The sequence below is a fragment of the Macrosteles quadrilineatus genome, unplaced genomic scaffold (assembly GCF_028750875.1).
Source record: "Macrosteles quadrilineatus isolate MER2022 unplaced genomic scaffold, UCM_ALF_1.0 Scaffold_7__1_contigs__length_78375512, whole genome shotgun sequence".
Lineage (NCBI taxonomy): Eukaryota > Metazoa > Arthropoda > Insecta > Hemiptera > Cicadellidae > Macrosteles > Macrosteles quadrilineatus.
The window spans coordinates 46,750,719-46,771,621 of NW_026542600.1; the positions used below are offsets into that span (position 1 = coordinate 46,750,719).

Below are 20,903 nucleotides of genomic sequence, written 5' to 3' on the forward strand. Positions count from 1 at the left end.
GAATCCCTTTGTTGCGGATCAAAGAAAACGTTCTTTGAACTAGTGTCACACGGCCGAGCACACAAAATCTTAATACATTGATTTCACTTTTGTGTAAATCCGGGTTCCCAATTTTTCTCTACGATTAAACGCCGAGGTGAAACCAGGCTTTGTAGCGGGCAGCGATTCTAGACTCGGTTGATTACGGAACTCTACGGTACGCCAGCTTTGGCCTCCGTGTAGTTTCTGCAACAAACCCTGAAACTTAACAAATATTCTGATCTTCCGGCTTGTTCACTATTTTAAAATTGAATTACGGCAACAAGAGATTCAAGAAACAAGTAATCAACAACTAGTATAAAAATATTATGGCGTAGCTATGTTACTAAATAGCCGATTTATTCTCTCGTCACACATAATGACAATTTGGTGGTCAAAATGTAAATAGAAACTTATCATCAACCACTCGAATTTTACTAACGAATTATACTTGGTCATCGGCTAAGGGACGAGTTTGATCCCTACCATAGCCACAAAGATTTGAGGGAAGGGCAGCTTTTGTGATACTTTCATAGAAAATGCCATTGGTGTAGACCCTGACAAAAAATTTAACACTAATACTGTAGCTTTAACGGTATCATCATCCAACAGGCTTTCTTGAGCATAATAAATTTGAAATGCCTTTCAACCTCTGAAATGCAGCTTTAGCCTTGGATTTATCAACGCGTTGGCGAACGCTCCAACGCATCTTGAGGCGAATCTTGCAGCGTCGCACACTGTACGGTCGGACATTAAATTACTGTGATATTGTGGAGAAACCGTATGTTGTAATCGCAGCTTGGGCGTGCAGCCGATATGGGGGACGCTAGCTCAGCGGTTGAAGGCTACCCTGCAGCGCTGCAGGCCAACGCAAGGATCTGCTTGCAAAGGTCATTTGACCAAACAGGAAACATAACGCCATTGATGTAAATGTACTCATTGCTAAGGGCTTATTCAACATAACTAGCAATATTAAACAATTCAGATTTCACACGATTTCTCGAACTACTAATTTTGTAACCATGGTTCGAACGAAGACATGTTTAATTTACTCCGGTGCACTACCGAATGCATGTTTCATTTCTTCGATGATCGAGATCTATTAAGCATTGTAAGTGTTTTTCGTTTATTATTTGACTAGATTTGTACTTCGCTGACACATGAGGGTGTATATTTTAAGAGGAGAGATGGCTGAAGAATTCTATCTGGTTTATTTACTTAAGACTTTCTGGTTATTTAGCCCATGATTAAAAACCCAAAGGTTAGCTAGGTTCAGTAAACTAATAGTACTGTAAACTGTCTCTCTCAGGAACGAACCGGCAATTTTCTGTTTACTATAACGCCTCAGGTACCAGAATTAGTTAATTAAAAATTATAATCATAAATTTAAAACATTGCAAAGGAAATCCTTCAAGAAAATGTGAATTTTCAGAATTCCCACTAGCTAACTGTATTATTAGGCTATATAACTAAGATGAGTTTTTTGTTTTACGTTTCAACAGGAGTATTTTAACTATGGATAAGCTTACCGAATCCAAATTTGAAACCCGAGACGTATCTTGACAAGTAATGCTTATACGTGTCCCAGTTCAATCCAGCCCAGGTGAATTACCCCGACTGGGAACACGGGGCGTTGCGGAAATACGCCTTAATTTGAAGGCGCGGTACGGACAAAGGTAATATTCCACTTGACACTGTATTAATGACAGAGATTCCGCGACGTACATGATAATTAGACTAGAGTCTTGCAGTATTGCGGCGTGCGGCGTGCCGGAGAAAAGTGGCTTTCTGACTGCACGACCACGGATTTTGGGGCAAGAACCTCCGTGCACTCCGGCACACCGCACTATCTAATATGTGGCTGACAGCACTGAGTTTATCACGGCGACGTTAAATCAGAAATGGTTTCATTTTGAGATGAAGTGGTTGAATAATTTTAAAACCCGCTTCTTCCTCACGAACGTTATTCATGACTAAGGATGATTCGGTAATTTTGATTCAACTTTCAACAAAAAACGTGTTAAGCTCTCTTTAGAGTGAGCTAGAACTAAAAATTATTTTTTTGTTTGGCAACTTGATGAGCTTAATGTTGTTTAAGGAAGTATTGCGGACGTTTTCTACCCAATGAGTAAAAAGCTGTTTTTCGACGTTTCGGAAACTGGAATCTGATCCCGTCTTCAAGTGAGAAAGTAACTAAACATGTAGCCTATCAAGGTACACAAACCTAGCCAAACTAAAATATCGCAAAAGAATAATCACACAGAGAACTGAACAGTAAAACAAAGTATCTGATAAAGATTTCAGACGGTTTTCGCCTAAATACGGAATCAGATTTCAGATCAAGAAACGTAATGAAAACTTTATTTCTTACTTATTGTGATGTAAAATGTCCGTATTCGATCTTAAAATAACACACACTGTTAAGTTGAGGTGTAACAAATACAAACTATGACCCTAAAATAAATAAGACTCGTTCAAGAACAAGTATTGAGTTCGTCTTACATTTTCACTGCAAAATAAATAACACGTCAGAATTTAAGTGAAAAATGTGTTCAGTACATAGCCATCGGTTGGGTCGTGATTACTAGAAGAACACGGTATGGGAAGTTCTCCAAAACAAATTACAGCGATTCAAACGTAAATATTATTTCTTGACATGCGGTGTTTGTTTACGAAGTGTCGAGTTTTATATTTAAAATATTGATGTTTGAAAAGTTTTCGTTTGCCATTTGAACATTATTTTAGACATATTTTTCAACGAGGCCAGCTGTATTAACAAATTGATCATTTGTTTGAGTGTACAGCCCACACTGTGTTCTTCTAGTATTGGTTCTGTTATGGGCATACATTTCAACCATATAATTCTTATAAACACGAAGTGTACTTATTTTATTATTGCGCATGTATCCGTCCTACCCTCAGAGCGACCCGACCTACCTAAAGGAGCTGGTGTAAATGGAATACGACCTTCCAACCATTGTGACCACCAAGTAAACCGAGTTTTCGAACTTTTTGTGCTGGAGAAGGACCGAGGCAGCTGATGTAGTGCACATGTTGGGAGAGCCATAGTGATGGGGGGGAGATGGGGGGGGGCTATCCCCACCAGCACCAGGCAACATCGAGAGAAGCATCCGACGACTCTAGAGACATCTGTCTACATTTCCGGCTCAAACCAATTACAGCAAAACTACAACACTTTCAGGGCTTCCATGCGACACCACCTTTCCATATACCATACAGCACGAGCTCTTGACACTGTCCATGGACAACTAGTCTGCGAGCAAAGCTCCTGCTGCCAAATCATCTATATGCATACAAATTCCAGTAAATATTTGTTCAGCAATGTTCTTTTCAGATATGATTTTGTTCCAGCAATGAATCTATGGCACACCCCTACCGCACTACAGTGAATGTTATAAAAGAAATGTTTACAAAGTGGGTGCAATTTTTGAAGATCGCGATAGTAAGTAGATATTTAGATAATCTGTATTCGGCGGCTAAGATACTATTTAAAAAAGACTAGTGTTAGCAAGGGAGATATTTAGCGAACTATTAGTTAGTAGCGAAGGAACACTAATGCCAGTAGTGTATAGAAAACGACATATTTTGAAACGCAGTACTATAGGAAATTTATAAATCCAGTAGTGCATAGCAATGGAACTATTTAGAATACATAAGTGTACAGCCTATAAAATACAGTATCTAGCTAACTGGTTATTAGCAAAATCACTGTATTGCATTTAGAAAACCAATAGCAGTGAATAGCATTGGCAGTAAGAGGCCGCCACATCGTAAAACCTAATATTAGTTGAAATAAATGTATTTTTAATTGAGTTTCGGCTGTAAAACAGAATATCGACTATAAATTGATTTTAAATCATTTTAGGCCAACCGAATGTTGAGCTTCGAACCCTTTGATGAAAGATGAAATGACGTTATCAGCTGATAATAAGTACAAAGGGTAGGGGCCGCGACACCAGATACTGTATAGATTGTTACGTACCAAGTGTGGTTATTGACAACAGGCCGTTATTTCGTTAAACAAGAGTGTGTAGAGTGCATTTGAGTTCAGCATTACCTCGTATTAAGTGCTCAGAAGAATATAATGAGCACAATTTTGTAACAACGATACCAAACAAAAAAAATATAGTAAAGTTTTAATTGTACCGTACACGTAACAAACCACTTAAAAAAAGTTAAAAGTCGTGTTGAAAAGTGAAAATATCAACTGACAAAACCCACCAGTATGCACTACCTTGTGATAAAATAAACTCCCCGATAATTATGTATTTTCTGTAATAAAATGTAATCGCAGTATTTACGACAAAACTGGGCAACAAACAGACTAAGTTCAAAGTTCTAGCTTGACGTTTTGTGGTGAAGAGCTCACGATGGCTCAATGAACTGTACTCAACACATTTAAAACAGAACAACTCACCCGCAGACGCATATTGGTAAGCTATGATAAGGTCACGTCAGCGCAAGCTAAAGGTCGCTGGTTCGATTCTAAAAGGTCAACAGTTGAGTTTAGTAAGGTTTGGTGATATGACACTTCTGTTTGTTATTCCAATCCAGCATCTTAACAAAATTATACTAATTTTAATTGAGATAATATTTTGTTTGTTAGGTATAATCTTATAGAGTGCTGCAGTGTTGTACAAAAGTTATTGAACCATTTTTTTATTCATCAAGCGACATTCGTGTAGGTCTACTGCTTGGTTTTGTCCTTAGTGAAAAGATATTTCCTACCCAACATACGAGGTTATTTATGGATGGGCGAGCATTTCAAATCACATGATAACAATGGTTGTAGTTATACTACTCAATCACTAATAGGTGATGGACGGTTAGGAATAGCAACAACATAGTGCCCGGTATTAGCTTGAAACTCACAATGTTTGCTAGCACTCATACACTTAAGTACATACATACCGTATATAAGTACGGCACTGTACTGGAATCCTACTTTCCTATTCGTTAGAATGCTAACATTCTCCGTACTTAAAATAGGTTGCAATGTGGTGCAGTTTAGGATAGTCGATTATGTTTGGCGATTTCTGTACTGGCTATCGAAACAAAGATGTGTCTTTCAAGTTGAATTTCTCTCAAAATAGAAAAGCTAAGTCCTCTCAAATTTAGACAACACCACACGTAAACTGGTACGAGCTATATGAACAGCCAAGACAAGACAAAGACATTATCAAAGACAAGATTGCTACATGAAAGATGAAAATCGTCTAATCGGTTTGTCAAAATCCTCCAAAGTTTCCCAAATGACGTGGTGCGCTTACGCAGACCCGGCAGCGGACGCATTAGGTTCGACATCGTCGGAAGAAACGCATTCGACAAGATGTTTGCAAGGCAATTTTAATTGAGTGGGAACGTCGAGTTGGAATGGAATGGTGATCGGGGAACAAGAGAATCGCGAGAAGAGAAGACAGAGGTGGAGGGGACGGAGGGGGAAGTGGAGTCCACATAGCGAACCGAGAGGAAAGGTAACGGGCTAGCTCGGCGTTACGGCGGCAAGACTGAGGACTACGAACATCCAAGGACACCTCCTTTCATCAAGACCCGAACCGGCCGCCGCCACGCCGCTACTGCCCGTGCCGTGTTTGGTTGGAGACTTGATACACAGCCTGGCATACCAGAAATACTAGCGAACAATGCCACATGCAGCAAAAGTACACAAGGATATGAACAAAACTTTGATACTGCTCGTTCCGTGTTTGGTTAGAGACTTGATACACAGCCTGGGATTAAAGAGACTCCAATACTAGCGAACAATGCCACATGCAGCTAAAGTACACAAGGATTGTGAACAAAACTTTGATACTGCTTGTTCCGTGTTTGGTTGGAGACTTGATACACAGCCTGGCATTCCAGAGACTCCAATACTAGCGAACAATACCACATGCAGCAAAAGTACACAAGGATATGAACAAAACTACAAGTTTGCTAATGTCCGTTCCGTGTTTGGTTGGAGACTTGATACATAGCCTGGCATTCCAGAGACTCCAATACTAGCGAACAATGCCACATGCAGCAAAAGTACACAAGGATATGAACAAAACTACAAGTTTGCTAACGTCCGTTCCGTGTTTGGTTGGAGACTTGATACACAGCCTGGGATTCCAGAGACTCCGATACTAGCGAACAATGTCACAAGGATATGAACAAAACTACAAGTTTGATACTACCCCTGCCGTGTTTAGCTATAGACTTCATATCGGTACGCAATTTGGCTATGGATTAGTTCATCTATGTTCTTGAATTACAGAGGCCGGTGCATAGAGTAAATTTACTTATAGCAAACAATGAAATGCAAAAAAAGGTGTGCAAAAAACTTGTCGCCCCTATTGTTTATTGGAGGCTTAATACAAAGCATGGAATTCTCAAGGTGTAAAACAATGCTACACAAACCAACAATGCGAGCATATGTCTGTACCCCGTGTTGCTCTACTGCCCGTGCCACATCCTGTTTGAGGTGCTCGGCTGGCTCGTGTATCAGGACCAACAATACTCCAATCAGCATGCGAGCAGAAAATTTAACCAAACCCCCTACGCAGGTCGATCATAACCACTAAAGCTGGGATGAATGTGTTAGTGAATAAATGAATACTTCGCTTGGAAAAACATACAATGGTTCAATCATTGGCATTCGGAACTAAACGAAGATAGTAGTAATAAATCGACAGGAATATCTAGTTTCCAAACATTATTTTTATCACAACATAAAGGAGTTTTGCGTGCTACTTTGTAGGTAGTTCATATAAAACAGGTTTGACAACAACTCTTATATTATTATATTATAGTCATACTCTTTTGTAAAGCACTTCATGGTGAATTCCGTTGAGATAATTTAAATAAAAACAGACGACAATTTTTTAATTAGTTAAGTTTTTTTACCTGCATATCTATTGAAAATAGTGCCTGGTGATCTTGGTATATATATCAATGATTTTTTGTAACGGTACGTGCTTGAATATTACGTTACAAGTTATAATAGTTTTTTATCCAAAATGTTTATTCATGGTTTGTATTATTCATCCGACCAATACATTACAGGCTATATGATGTATGTATATTACAAAACGGCAATTTTTCTAGTTCGGATGGATGTTGAAAACACAATAATAAAAGCTATAACTTAATTATAAATTATAGATACCTAGCATTAAATCCTAGCACCATTAAAAACAATTTGTATCAATAACATCCTATATTTTAATCATTTAATATATTTACTTCGTTAAAGTAAAGAGTTTGTAGCTTAAACATGATTACGCCAAACCTTTTTATGTGGACTCTATAACACACATATAGATCTATTCCATATAATGATTTCGTAATTAACCTATTATATTAGAGTCATTTCGTAAAGGAAAGTAACAAACTAAAGGGCAAAAACATCCGTACTCTTATTGGTAAACAACATTTGACATCGATAAAATTTAATTGAATCCCAAGAAAAATCGTTTAGGTTGGTCAAGCGATATATCGTATTCTATTATATGCATCAGAGAGAACCTATGAACCATTTCCACTTTGGTAATCTCCAAAATGAACTGATGGCTAAAAATGAAACGAACTAGAAAACAATCATGTTTCCGAATGGAGCATATGGATGGAATGAAAGCCGGGCTAAAAAATGGATTGTATCGAAACATTGAGAGGTCTGAGAATGGAGGGTGAAGAGGGTGATTAGGCCTAGGACTAAACCTAGAACAGCGCATGTGTAGGCCTGTAGCGAACAGCTGCTAGAGAAATAGTTGTGAAAGAAAACATAGTGAGGCACATTCAAAAATATCCGACGGGGCATTAAGTTCACTATAGTTGTTTGATAACCTTACTTGGTTGATTTTTACGAAGTATTGAAAAGTTTAGGCCCTATTGTTGAAGCTGTTTCAGGTACTTTTTGTGGGAATAAATTATTTATTTGAAAGAATAGTTTTAAAGACATTACGTTAATGATCTAGTTTAGCCACCTTTTGTACTTTATTTTAGGTTTTCTTTTAAATGGGTCTTCGTCGAGTTTAAATAAATATATAAATATAACTTAGTTAGAAGTTTATTTTTTTTTAGATCGTACAGTAATTATCATTAAAACTAAGGTAGGCTACACATTTACTTTAAAAAGTTGCAAGGCTTTTCGTTAACATCAAAGTAATGGTTATACATAAAGGTGTGAATAAAGGAATTTTAATAACTAAGTACCGGTAACCAATATTGATTTAAGGAGGGTTTAGATCAAACTGAATTTTCAATTGATTCATATTTGTAATAAAAAATACACAAGTGATTTAATTATTTTGAAATTTTTGTCCGATTAACCAACAACTTTATATAAATTAATTTTAGTTTTGTAACATAAATTTGATACATATTTGCTTATTGGTTTTATATACAACTATATAGCGGCTTAATATTGTTACAGCAAAAAGAAATTTAAGTTTAAATTAGGGTACCGTAGGTAAGTTAATCTCTGAATTATAAAAAGTAGACATATTATTGATAATACAATAAATATTTTTTATTCCCTTGGAATAGCTAATACCCCCGCCGCAGCAAACCTGCCGTCTAAGCGAATTTCCATTTGGCCGAATTGATTTTCAATTGATCTATTTAAATAACATTAGGTTTAACGAGTACCTAGGTTTGCTGCTACAAGGAAACTAATAAAGTAGTGTGTTTTTAGTAAAATATTTATAGCTTACTATAAAATAAATAAATTTGCCAAGTTTGATCAAAATATATCCATAAACAAGCAAACTACAACATTTTACAATATTCTCCATAAGAATAACATGGGAATTTTAAATTTACCATTTTTTTAGTTTTCTCCGTAACCAATAACCGTACAAAAACACTTTGATATACTGAATTGTTTGTTTTTTTAAGCTCTTTAAGAAGGTTTAGAGAAAAATTGGGAAATTTTGTGTTTTGAGGGTAAGAAGTGAGAAAAACCAATTTTTACCCCATAAAACCCCCCATAAAACCCTGTTCCCATAGTCCGATCATGCTGGATCGCGAACTCATTCAAGTTTATCCCGCCTTACACCTTCAAACCAAATTTCATCAAAATCGGATAAAAATTACTCAAGTTATCGTGTTCACGGACACATATATATATAAATCTATATATATATATATATATCTATATATATATATATATACATATATAAAAATTTGAACGAATGGTGTTTTTGGCCTCTGGGGACATTAAAATGAAAAAGTAAATCGGTCCCGGGCCTAAGTCTTACCATGAGACCTACGGTAATAGCTACTTCCCTATAGGGAAATTCGCTAAAAACAGTGAGGCAATATTGCAATCTTTGTAAAAGAATTTGTTTATTAATGTAGAATACCTCTCAAAAGTATTAATTATTAAGGGCTGGTTAATTTTAAAATTTAAGCCATAAGTTAAAAATAATATTATACTTCACATTCCATTGAAAATCGTCAATATCAACTGTACATACCCAAAGATGGATTAGTCAACAATTACAAATTTATGGATGCTTTTAAAATCTTATTTGACAAAAACTGGAAAAATTTCTGTTTTTAATGTACCTTAAAAAATACAATATGTTAAGGATAATGCTTATTGTAAGGAGAAATAATAAAAACTAGAATTATAGTTTGGAAAAGTACCGTAAGCAAATTGTCGGCCTATTTACAAATTGTACAAACATTTAAAATGTAATAGACTACTGTATAGGTCTTAAGTGCCAAGATTTCTGTCTATCAGTCTGTTTGTGAATAAAAAACTATATGACCGTATATCTTGGGCATTTTTCAAGATTTCAAGGAATTTCAAAATGGTATAAATGTAGGACTAGGTAGGGCCTACCATAAGTTGCTGCTTTTAAGTATAGGTCCTACTAAATTGCATAACCGAATGTAGAAAAAACTGATAGCTTGGTTGTTTGTCATTTTATTTTAACAAACAAGGTCTCAGTTGATTTGAATTTAAATTCTCTGTCCTTTTTTATCTTAAAACGAGTTTTTTAATTACTATTTTCATGAAATTTGCCATTAAAGATTTTAAATGGTTGCCATATTGAAATGGCTTGAGATATTGGAACAACATTTTTAGGCTCTTTTTACCTTTTAAACTTCACATTCATACCAATTTTGAAATTTATATCTTGAAAAATACCCAAAATTTTAAATAGTATTTAAAAAATCGCAAACAGACCGACAAACAGAAATCTAGGCATTTTAGACCCATACTAATATATGGCATTTTATGTTTGTCTTAGCCCAAGGAACATGTCCACAAAATGTCACACAATTTGGAAACACCCTGTATTATGAGTAAAGCCTGAATGCTAAAATTGAAGTACCAGAATACATACCGGTAACTTAATTTTAATTGCCCAGTTTAGATCTATACTAGAATTACAAATACCATTTAATGTATTACCGAAACAACTTTCCGAAGCTTCTAAAGGAGAAAATTGAATGAAACAACCTTTTATAAAAAAAAAAACTTAAACAACACCTTTTACATTAATGATTACCCACAATTATCAAACGGTTATTTTATTTTGGGTGAAAACTGATGATTACCGGTTACCCTACACAAAACTAAGACTTAACACAATAAACTAGATATGCAAGTATTTCCAGGGTAATATTCCAAGAATAATCCAATCTAAATCATATTGGGTACTAACATTTGTCTTTAAAAGTCATCACAAAAACCTTAGAACACGAATGACATTTTAAAAGATATTTTTAGTTCATGGAAGTAAGAAAAATGTGTAAAAATTATTGACAATCATAATTTCAGGTAGGTGTGCAATATGAAACCTCTTTTCAGTCAAACTCTTTTTACCAAATCAACTATAGTTTCTTTATCAAAGAAAATGAAGAACACATTTTTTTAAAACCCAGTACCGTACCTTACTGGTAAGGGCCTAGTATTATAATCCATGCCGATTGTACACCAAACTTTCACCGCTAGTGTAGTTATTGTCTATGGTCTTATGCAGAGAGTGATTTTAATTGGGCCTATTTTTGAACTTATTTCCATTTTGTAAAATGAGTCCATTCTTTCGCATTTGGGGCAAAAACACCCAAAGTCTTTCTGACTAGTTCTTTCATTCCTCAATTACAGGACCCAATCCAACGCAGAAAAGCTACCGGTACATCCTTAGGTACCGGTACGTAATGAAAACCATCTTTGAATTATCACTTCACAACATTCTGAACACCTTTTGTGATTTATGTAATAATATTTATTCAATGTTTTACAGGTTATTGTAGTCTCAGCGTAGGTGTTTGAAGATTTTACTCATTTCAGAGTTAAATTTCAATAAAAACCCATTCAACTCTTCCTCTAAGAACGATATTTACTAATAAGCAAAACTTAATACTGTGTGTATGAAAATAATAAAAGTTTGATTCCCTATGTGACCTATAGGCCTATAAAACTGCTACTACTTTAACTCAAGCAAAATACTCGCTATGAGGTGATACTGTAAGCATACAACTAAGATCTCAGCATTAGGTATGCTAAAATTATAATGGTTCCCACATACCAATTTTATTGCATAATATACGTGGGAACACATTACATCTTACAATATTAAAACTTAACTACATCCCTACGACATAATGTAAAACAAAATAGATCAAAAACAATGCAGTTAATTGTTGGAGATTAGTTATAAAAACACAGTTAAGTTATAGAAGATACATTTAATGGCTTGGGTTACATAGGCAAGAAGCAATGCATTTTTTCACTTACCGTCATTTATATTTCTGGATTATGATGCGATTTTCAAACACTCTTGAATTTTTTCAGTTAAAAAGCTCAAAGAGAAGAGATAGAAATAGTTTGAGGTCAAATGTGTAACAGTATAAAATAAAATAAACCCCCCAAGTAACGCAAGAGTCGCGATTTTCTCGATTACACTTAAATTAGTATATCCTACCATAATAAGTTTACCCAACTTAACGTACGGTAACAAAATGTTCAAAGAATTCTAGAACTCGTTACAAACTTATCCTACGGTTTCTTAACCCTGTTATCTTATTTTGTACCCTAACCAGTTTTCAATTCAAAGCTATACTAAGAGCTGCTGTCAATGTCAATGATAGTAATTTGAAACCATGTTTAGTCGTCATAAGAGTTTAATTTTAATGATTTTACAAGTTAGGTTTTAACTCAAATTGAATAGCCTACTTTAATACTTTAAATTTAAATTTAATAAGTTACGGTAAGTAAGTTAAACAACTAAACGTCAGTTAGGTACCTTTTAAAAATCTAGTGGGTAAGTTAAGGTGTAGCCCTATTCAATCGTAAATTTGAAAATACTGTACGTAGGTAGCCTAGTGTAGAGAATACACTGTCCAATTCCGAAGCTACTGTGGTCACACTTACTTAAGCCAAATGACTGAAAAGAGTAAAGAAGAGCCTACTACAAGGGATGGCAGATTATTCATAGGGATAAAGTTTAAGTTTAGTTTGACTTAATTATTTGGAAACTATGGGAATAAGTTAGCCTAAGCTTAAGATAACTTTTTTTGCATATATTTATTTATGACCAAAACAATATAATGTATGTAAAGGAGGTTGGGTAAACTTATTACTTAAGTTATTTTTCTGTCTCCCTGTTTATTAAGTTAGCGCAGCATAAGTCTAGTTGTTGTACTACGTTTAGTTACTAACTATGAGTACATAAGTGAGGGAAGCTTGCATTAAAAGTTAATAATTACTAAACACGCTGGGAATAAGTTTAGTACATAAGTAATATATTTTCATTAATTACTTACCAAATTAGCTTGCACGGTGAAGGTGTGATGTTATAAATTCTCTCTCCTAGTTCTTTGTGTTCCAATTCCAATGAACAAAGAGCTTGGAACTCAAATATAAAATAAACATAACGAGATTCTGAGGAATCGAATTCTCTCAGAATTACACTCGCACTCAAACACAGTACCACTAAGGTATTTTTGTTTTTAAATCCTCTTTAAAATGTACACACACACCACTAACATTACACAAAGTCACTAGAATAAAACATGGTAAAATCTATACATTTAAGTAAAAGACAGTTTAAAAACAAAACCATGTTTATTTACTTCGAACTGATTTGTCAAATGCATGGAGACTTTAACAGGGCAAGCGATGCGGTTATTGTATCTATTAGGCTATCTTCTTAATTGCATCGATGTTCTTCCCGTCAATATACGACTAAGAACAACTCCGTGAAGAATAAAATCACAAATAAAACATACCGTGCACTTCCTCAATAGTGGTTTAAGAAGGTTTTTGTCATAAAGCCTGGGAAAAGACAGGAGAAGAGCCGGACTGTACAGTAAACACAATGGTGGAGCCCGGATCCTGGGCCAGATGCAACAACAGCGATCCTCTCGAACACGAATCACTGACGAAACAAGAATATACGTTCCCAGCGGATTCACTAGCACTCAAAACGCACTAAAATACGTACAGTTTCACACATTCGATTCAGAAATTAATTAAAACTGCGAATGTTGAGACGGAGTTAGCAATATCGCCATGTTTGTAAGGAGAGACTGACAGAGGGCACTGACGGTGCGGCGGCGGCGAGCGGAGCGAGTTCCCCCCACCACAGTATGTTGTGTTGGCGAGTCCCTAGGTGTCGCTAGCGAACACGGGTGCGGAATGCAGCGGCACTACAACGCTAGGATGCACTGCTGTCCGCTGTCTACCGCGACCTGCGACGCGCAACTCGTTCTCTGCCGCCTGCCTCCCACGACAAATACCCCCGTCCCCTGCTTGTGCCTCCTCGCCCCCACAATTAAAAAAATGCTTAATAATATACATGCAGTATATGTGGTAAAGTTAATACTGTAACACCATTTTAATTTACTCAAAGTTAAAAGGGCTCTGCTTATCCTTTAGTTCAGATAATGTAAGAAGGCATGGACCGAATCATGCTTCAAAGTTGTATTTTTTGTTCAAAGTTAACATAAAAACAGTTGTATTTTAAATTCCGAAAATATCACATTTTAAAGAATAATGGGTGTTATTGCATATTTGAGTATTGCTAAAACCGTTCAAACATTCGCAACACCAAAAAATTCAGTAGGTTCTATATTATATATTATATTGTTAGAAACATAAAGTAGAAACAGATTACTTATTTTCTCTAATTTTCTCAATTATAATATTTACCAAGCCTAATTAAGATAAAACCATTTTTCAAATAACAAACCAAATTCTGCATAAAATGGTATTATTTTGCACGTGTTAATAATTTTATAAATATAGGTGGCTTTTTATTAGCCAGGGCCATTTATTAAAAGTCCAATGATCTAAGACAGGTGCCTTAAATAGGTCACAACCGAACATTGTAAATTATAGTGCGGGTTTATTTTTGTATAATTTTCATTTATATAGCACAGAGGAGATAAACGAGGTAATCTAAGTTTATATATCAAATGTGGGGTATATAACATCCCACCATCTCCTCGTCATTTATTTATTTTTAAATTATACGCTGCAAACACACATTTGGAATATAGGGGTTTGCAATGTATAATTTACAAGTTAAATCTTTTTCCATTTCAATGCTTAGAAATATGCCTAACTATGTTTGATCAAGAACGTAATTTTTTATCAGGTAATGCTTGACCGGTAAAATGCATTACTGTGCATCAAAATACAAAATCACAAAGGAGAAACTTCTTCTATAGATTCTAATTTGTCGCCTTCAACTAGCGAATACTTTGTGCGTTAACCATTGAGCTGGGATTCCCATCCTTGAAATGAAGGCAGTGTTAACAAATGCTTTCCTAATTCGTTATTATTTTTATTAATAACTAAAATGGGGACAATTAGTCGTATTCATACCTAAATTGAAGGATGGAAAATTGTAGAATGGAGTAAGATGTCTTGTGTAGCTGTTAATAGGAACAGGAGTTAATGCAGAATAATACAAAGACAGTTTGACATTGTTATAATTGAAAATCAATATTATTTATTTAGCCAAATCAGTTTTACAATATTTAAATCAAAAAATATTTTTTTTTAGATATTTTTACAATAAAACACGTTTCTTACACACATCATGCTGTTTTTATAATCTATAGGTTTTGGTTCTTTCACGACTATTTCCAAGATTTTTATAAAAGGAATTTTGTATACGAATTTAATTTTCGGACTGAATTGAGACAATATTTTGCAAACTACAGCATTCCAATACTCACAAACCTGTGTAGTTTGTAATGCAACAAAATTTGGACTAACACGGTCCTAACAGTTAAAAATATCATAGAAAATAAACATTTTTTATGTTTGAACTCACTTAATTGTTTGGAGTGAGGTCATAGATACAGTACTTTGCAACAATGTGAACAAATATTTACACTTAACGGCTCACATTCCCATTCCGAAACGACCAATAAACCTTTTAGGTCCAGCAGAACCTGCACTTCGGCTTCGGCCTCCTTCGTACCAAGCGTGGAAGTGAGACCTTTGCGCTCAACAAGTACACTTATAATACTTGACAAAAACATTATATTTACCGTTTCAATCATTTAAAAGGCTGCTTCCAAACATTTAAATTTATGTTTTACTAAAATTGATAATGTGATTGAAATTTTCTTTTGAACCAGTCTTAAAATGGTGTTATTTAATTTGATACAGTGTAGTTGAATGTTTTTTTTTTACTTTGTAACTTAATTTGCATTGATGCTTAATATGTGTGCTCTATGTATAGAAGTTAACGAAGAAAACGTGTTGAATTCAACATATGATGAAAAAATACTGTGTTTGGTTACGTGCAGGAAAATAAATACTTAATACATTTGGTACAAAATGTTTGAGCTTATACTTGCCAACACAAGTTTGTGAAAACTTCTCAAAATAAATAAATGTATATCTAATTATAATTAAAAAGTATCTAGACTGTTAAATAGTCGGATGAATTTTTAAATACAAGCTGAATTTATTCAGCTAAACTCAAAGGAATCAGTTGTATTTTTCCTCAACACTTACTTTAAATAATTCAACCCATCGACACATTGCATTCTTATATTGAATAAATCTGACAGAGGAAGAATGGAAAATATTATAAGTTTTTCTACCTTACAATATACATCAAACTATACTAAATCAGTTATTATTTTAAAACATTAAATAATGTACAAAATGAGACAGGTGATCTCTTGTAACGTCAAATTTATTTCTATTGGAGAAAAGAATTCCATTATCCCTCCAGACATTGCCTAATAGTTTTACCTATACCAAACGTCACATTTTACCATATGCTGCACCTGCGCCCACTAAATGTCACAAAATACCCATCTTATTGTGTCAGTCTACCTTCAAAATATTTGTTCCTCGGATATGAACACTGTTAAAACGTACATCCTTTTACATACAACAAAGAAGCATACATCTCTTTACTTAATACCCCCGCCTCAGCAAACCTGCAGACTAAGCGAATTTCATTAATGGGTACCTAGGTTTGCTGCTACAAGAGGGTAATCAAGTGTGATTTTAGTAAAATATTAATATCTTAGTGTAAAATAAATAAATTTGCCAGGTTTTATTAGAAAGATTACATATCCATAAACAAGCAAACTACGACAGTTTACTTATTCTCCAAAAGAATAATATGGGAATTCTAAATTTACATTATTTGCATTTTCTCCGTAACCAATAACCATACAAAAACACTTCAATATACTAATTTATTTTGTAAACTCCATAAAACTGTTTGGAGAGAAATTGGGGAAATTTATGTTTCGAGGGTCAAAAACGAGAAAAATTAATTTTTATCCCATAAAACCCAGCGATGCTCTCTGATCATGCTGGTTCACGAACTCTTTCGAATAAACGTAGGTTTGTACGTTTGTACCATATTTAATCGAAATCGGATAGTTTTTGCTCGAGTTATCTTGCAAACGGACATATAATATATTTATAAATGAATTTAAACGGATGGTACTCGAGTTATCGCTTTCACTGATACACCTACATATATAAAAAATTTAACTAAATTTGTTTTTGGCCTCTGAGAAAATCAAAACGAAAATGCAAATCAGTCCCGGGTCCAGGTCTTACAACGAGACCTTTAATGGTAATTCTCTAAAAACTGTTTCATTGAAATGATTTTCCCTCTAAATGTTTTGATTAGAAAAAGATCAGGACAGATTAAATCGAGGTATTTATTTATATTTTATATTAACACTGTACGAGTATCATATTCACAGAATGGATATCCAATCATTATTGTTTTTTGTATGTGCCGGGGATTAAAACCCGTCCCTACCGCACGTAGGTCCGAGACACTAAACCACATTCACTAATAATTAAACTCGATTTTTGATGTTTTAGACAACTGATATCGCTATAGTTGCAAATTTATTGTACAAGGTAAAATAATAAGTTATTGCAAAGAAATAATACATAGTAAAATATTTTTAATTTTATTAATCGAAAACATTATACATATTTAAACATTCCTGAATAGAATGAATTTGTTCAGTTTTTTCGGAAGACCTATGTTTGACGTAAACCAAACGCGATACTTTATTCTTTCACTGTGTGATGTTAATGTTTCTTACAAAATATGTCACAAAACAGCGAAAAAAAAGACTCGCGATTACGTCAAACATAGATCTTCGGCTAAAACTGAACAAATTTATTCTATTCAGAAATGTCTTATATGTTTTCGATATGGGTTTGAAATTACAGATATTGTATTTTCTATCCTTTTTGTAATTACTGATTGTTTTACCGTGTATGAATTGGAAGACCGACATCAGTTGTATGCACATCGAAAATCAAATCTAGTGAATGTGTAGTTGTAAAGAGTTCGCCTGTGTAATTGTCTGCAAGAAACAAAACAGGCATACATTTTAGAATAGTAAAAAGAGTTTTACATGCTTAAGAAATATTATCTCTATAATATTTCAACAGACCAGCAAATAAAAAGGTAATGGTGGAGTGTATGAGCGCATCGGCTTCTGCCAGTCGGGAGTGAGTGGGGTGAGCTAGACCGAAAACACAACAGCGCCCGCAGTGCCACCATAGAGCACATAGGTAGGTAGGTGTATTAATAGAGAGGCTACCACTCTGCTCACTGCTCAGTCAGTGCTCAGTGTCGCCAGTTCCGTGTTCCGTCATATTGGATCATTTTGGATTGGTCAAGAAGCTCGAACTGGATCACTGCAGTGATCAACATTTAATTGAACACTCACTGAACATAATCACCGTGATTTAAGTGCATTTAGAGTGCAGAACGTTCTCGCCGTGGTGATTTAAGGGCCTTAGAGTGTAGATAAATTTTTCAAATTTTGCACAGTTGTAAGTTTGTGTCATTCTTCCACGAACAGTACTATTTTAATTGTGCTGAATTATTTACTTTTTAATTATATAATAACGATAATTAATGTGATGTTTTTATAATTGTATATTTTGACATCAACAAGTTTTACTCTGTGGCAAGAAATATTTTTTTTTAGTCAGGTGAGTTTTTTTTAAGAGGTTGGCGGCCTCTTTTAACCTTGCATTTGCCCGTCCACATATACTACAGATCTGTGCGTGGAACGTATCCAGCAAAGCAAGGGGTGAGCCGGTACAGTACAAAGGTGAACTGTACTGATAAATTTTAGGGACAGCGACCAGGATCCGAACCACCGAACCCACGACATCGCTACCTTGGACCCGATGTCCGTGACGCTACCAACTGAGCCACCAACTCACATTTATTTGTAAGCTTAACCTTTACTATTATTATTTAAGGTATTTCGATGACCTTTCTCAGCACAAACCATAAATAGCTCATGGTTTGTGCCTGAAGAAACAAAAAGGCATGTTGTGTTATTGAATAACAGCAACGAAATGCATTTTTTCCACGGTGGTATAATAAATCGTTCAAGAAATGTTCACCATTTTTTAAATGAGATACTTAGTTTATTATACATACATATTATCCAAAAGTTGGCTCCAAACAGAAATCCTGAATATAAAAATTAAACAGCGAAACCTGTTTACTTAGTTGAGATTACAAATAAATTAAGATAAGCTTTTTAGTATGTTTACCTTTAAATTCAAACTGAAAGAAAAAATTAATCATTCTCAATAATTTATATATCTGGCCAGGGAGTACAATTCCGGGGGGTAAAAATCAGGGGGTAAATTTCTGGGGGTAAAAATCCGGGCCGTACATCTACAGTTGCCTAAACGCTAGTTATGGACAGGGACTAAAATTCCGGTTTTATTGCTAATCTAGTTTATCACGCTCTGTCTATTTTCATTAGACTGCCAAATCCGCGGGGGTGCAATTCCGCCCACGAACAAACTTTACAACGTCATAGTGACGTCAGCTTTGCCCACGGGGTAAAATTCCAGAGGGATAACATTCCGGCGACCCCTGCAGCGTACACATAAATTCTCTAAAGTGACATTACCCTACACAACAATACATTGTACTTCCTAGAATGCTTGAATTGAATAAAATAATCAACTGCTTTCTTATTATAAAATATGAGTCACTATATTACTAGGATATCTAGTACAATACACAATGTGGCGTCGATGGCACTTTACCCGTTCCACAGTTTCAAGGACCTTACACATACATTCTTACCAATGACTGATTATGTTGCAAAGTATGAAACTTAAGTGAAAATTATGGCTTCGACATTCCCACGGAAGACCAAAAGAGTAGAAGGAAGACCAACTAGAAGAGGTGCTTCCTTTGAAAAAGATCGACCAATTAAATGAATAACAAATTATGTTAACATTATATAAAGTGCAAAGGATAAAACAGTTCGCCACTGCAAATGTATTACAAACCGCACGCAGTAAAATAACTGATTATACATATAGCGTGGAATTTGTATAGTATAATCAATGGTAAAATTACCAAAAAAAAAAAAAAAAAAAACCGAAAATAAGAGAAAACCCAAGTAGCAAAAATCTTTGGCAAATCGTTGGCCAACACGGTATGTTTTGGCACTCAGTCTTACGGTTGGCCAACCAACCAATTTTTGCGGAAGGGCCAACCATCCCATTGGGCCTAAACATAAAAAACACAAAATAATAAAGATTTTGTATGAAAAGCATAATTATGAGTTGAGTAAATTGATAATCGTTCATAAAAACTTAAATTGAAAAAAAACGAGATATAATTATTTGGCCGGAATGGGTCTTGAACCCGGTACCTTCGCCTTGTGAGCCTCACGCCTTACCTCTGAGCTAACTGTGCTTGTTGAATATGAGTGTTTTCAAGTGGTGAAAGGGTAGCCGACAGGTGCAATGGTCACAATACTTAAAATATTTTTGATGCTACAGTATAATATGATTCTGTTAATCTGTTTAGGCCTCAAGTAGTTGAATTGTTTTTCTGGTAGTTGGAGAGGATACTAGTATTTTAATATAGATTATTTAATTACCATTACATTAGTAGGATAGGTACTGTTATAATTGATTGTTATATAATTAATTAATCTTTCCCCTATAACTATTAAAAATGTGCTTAAATAAGTTAAAGAATATTGTAAAAAAATGGAATTATAATAATTATTATATGTTAAGCAGGTGTTCCCCACTGTATTTAGTATCACAACATCGTCTGACTACATTTATTATAGATCCAAATGTTTACAATATTTGTCTTATATTCTGCTGCCATAACATTTATGTACTTTTAATTAAATCAATTCGTTAAAATTCGTTTTAGAATGTTTTATACTTAAACTCAACAAAGGCCCAACGATTCTTTCCTTTGTAGGGCCAACGAATACCAGTTTCCGTTGGGACAACGTATACCAGTTTCCGTTGGACCAACGTTGGCAATTCGTTAAAATTTTTGCCAACCATTTCCCATCCGTGCCGACCATTTCCCAACGTTGGGCCAACGATGTGTGCTACTTGG

At 34.8% G+C, this 20,903-nt stretch overlaps 1 protein-coding gene across 4 annotated transcripts in view; it reads right to left on the reverse strand.

The window, feature by feature from the left end:
- LOC128997978 (latrophilin Cirl-like) overlaps positions 1–13,643 on the reverse strand; it is a 171,611-nt gene extending 157,968 nt beyond the window's left edge. For 2 of the 4 annotated variants that reach the window (XM_054423860.1, XM_054423858.1), the window contains exon 1: positions 12,802–13,641. The gene's annotated coding sequence lies outside the window, so the exon portion shown is untranslated. Of the gene's footprint in view, positions 1–12,801 lie in introns of all 4 variants that reach the window. The other 2 variants (XM_054423859.1, XM_054423861.1) reach the window with 2 other exon arrangements.
- Between the last annotated feature and the right edge of the window lie 7,260 nt (positions 13,644–20,903).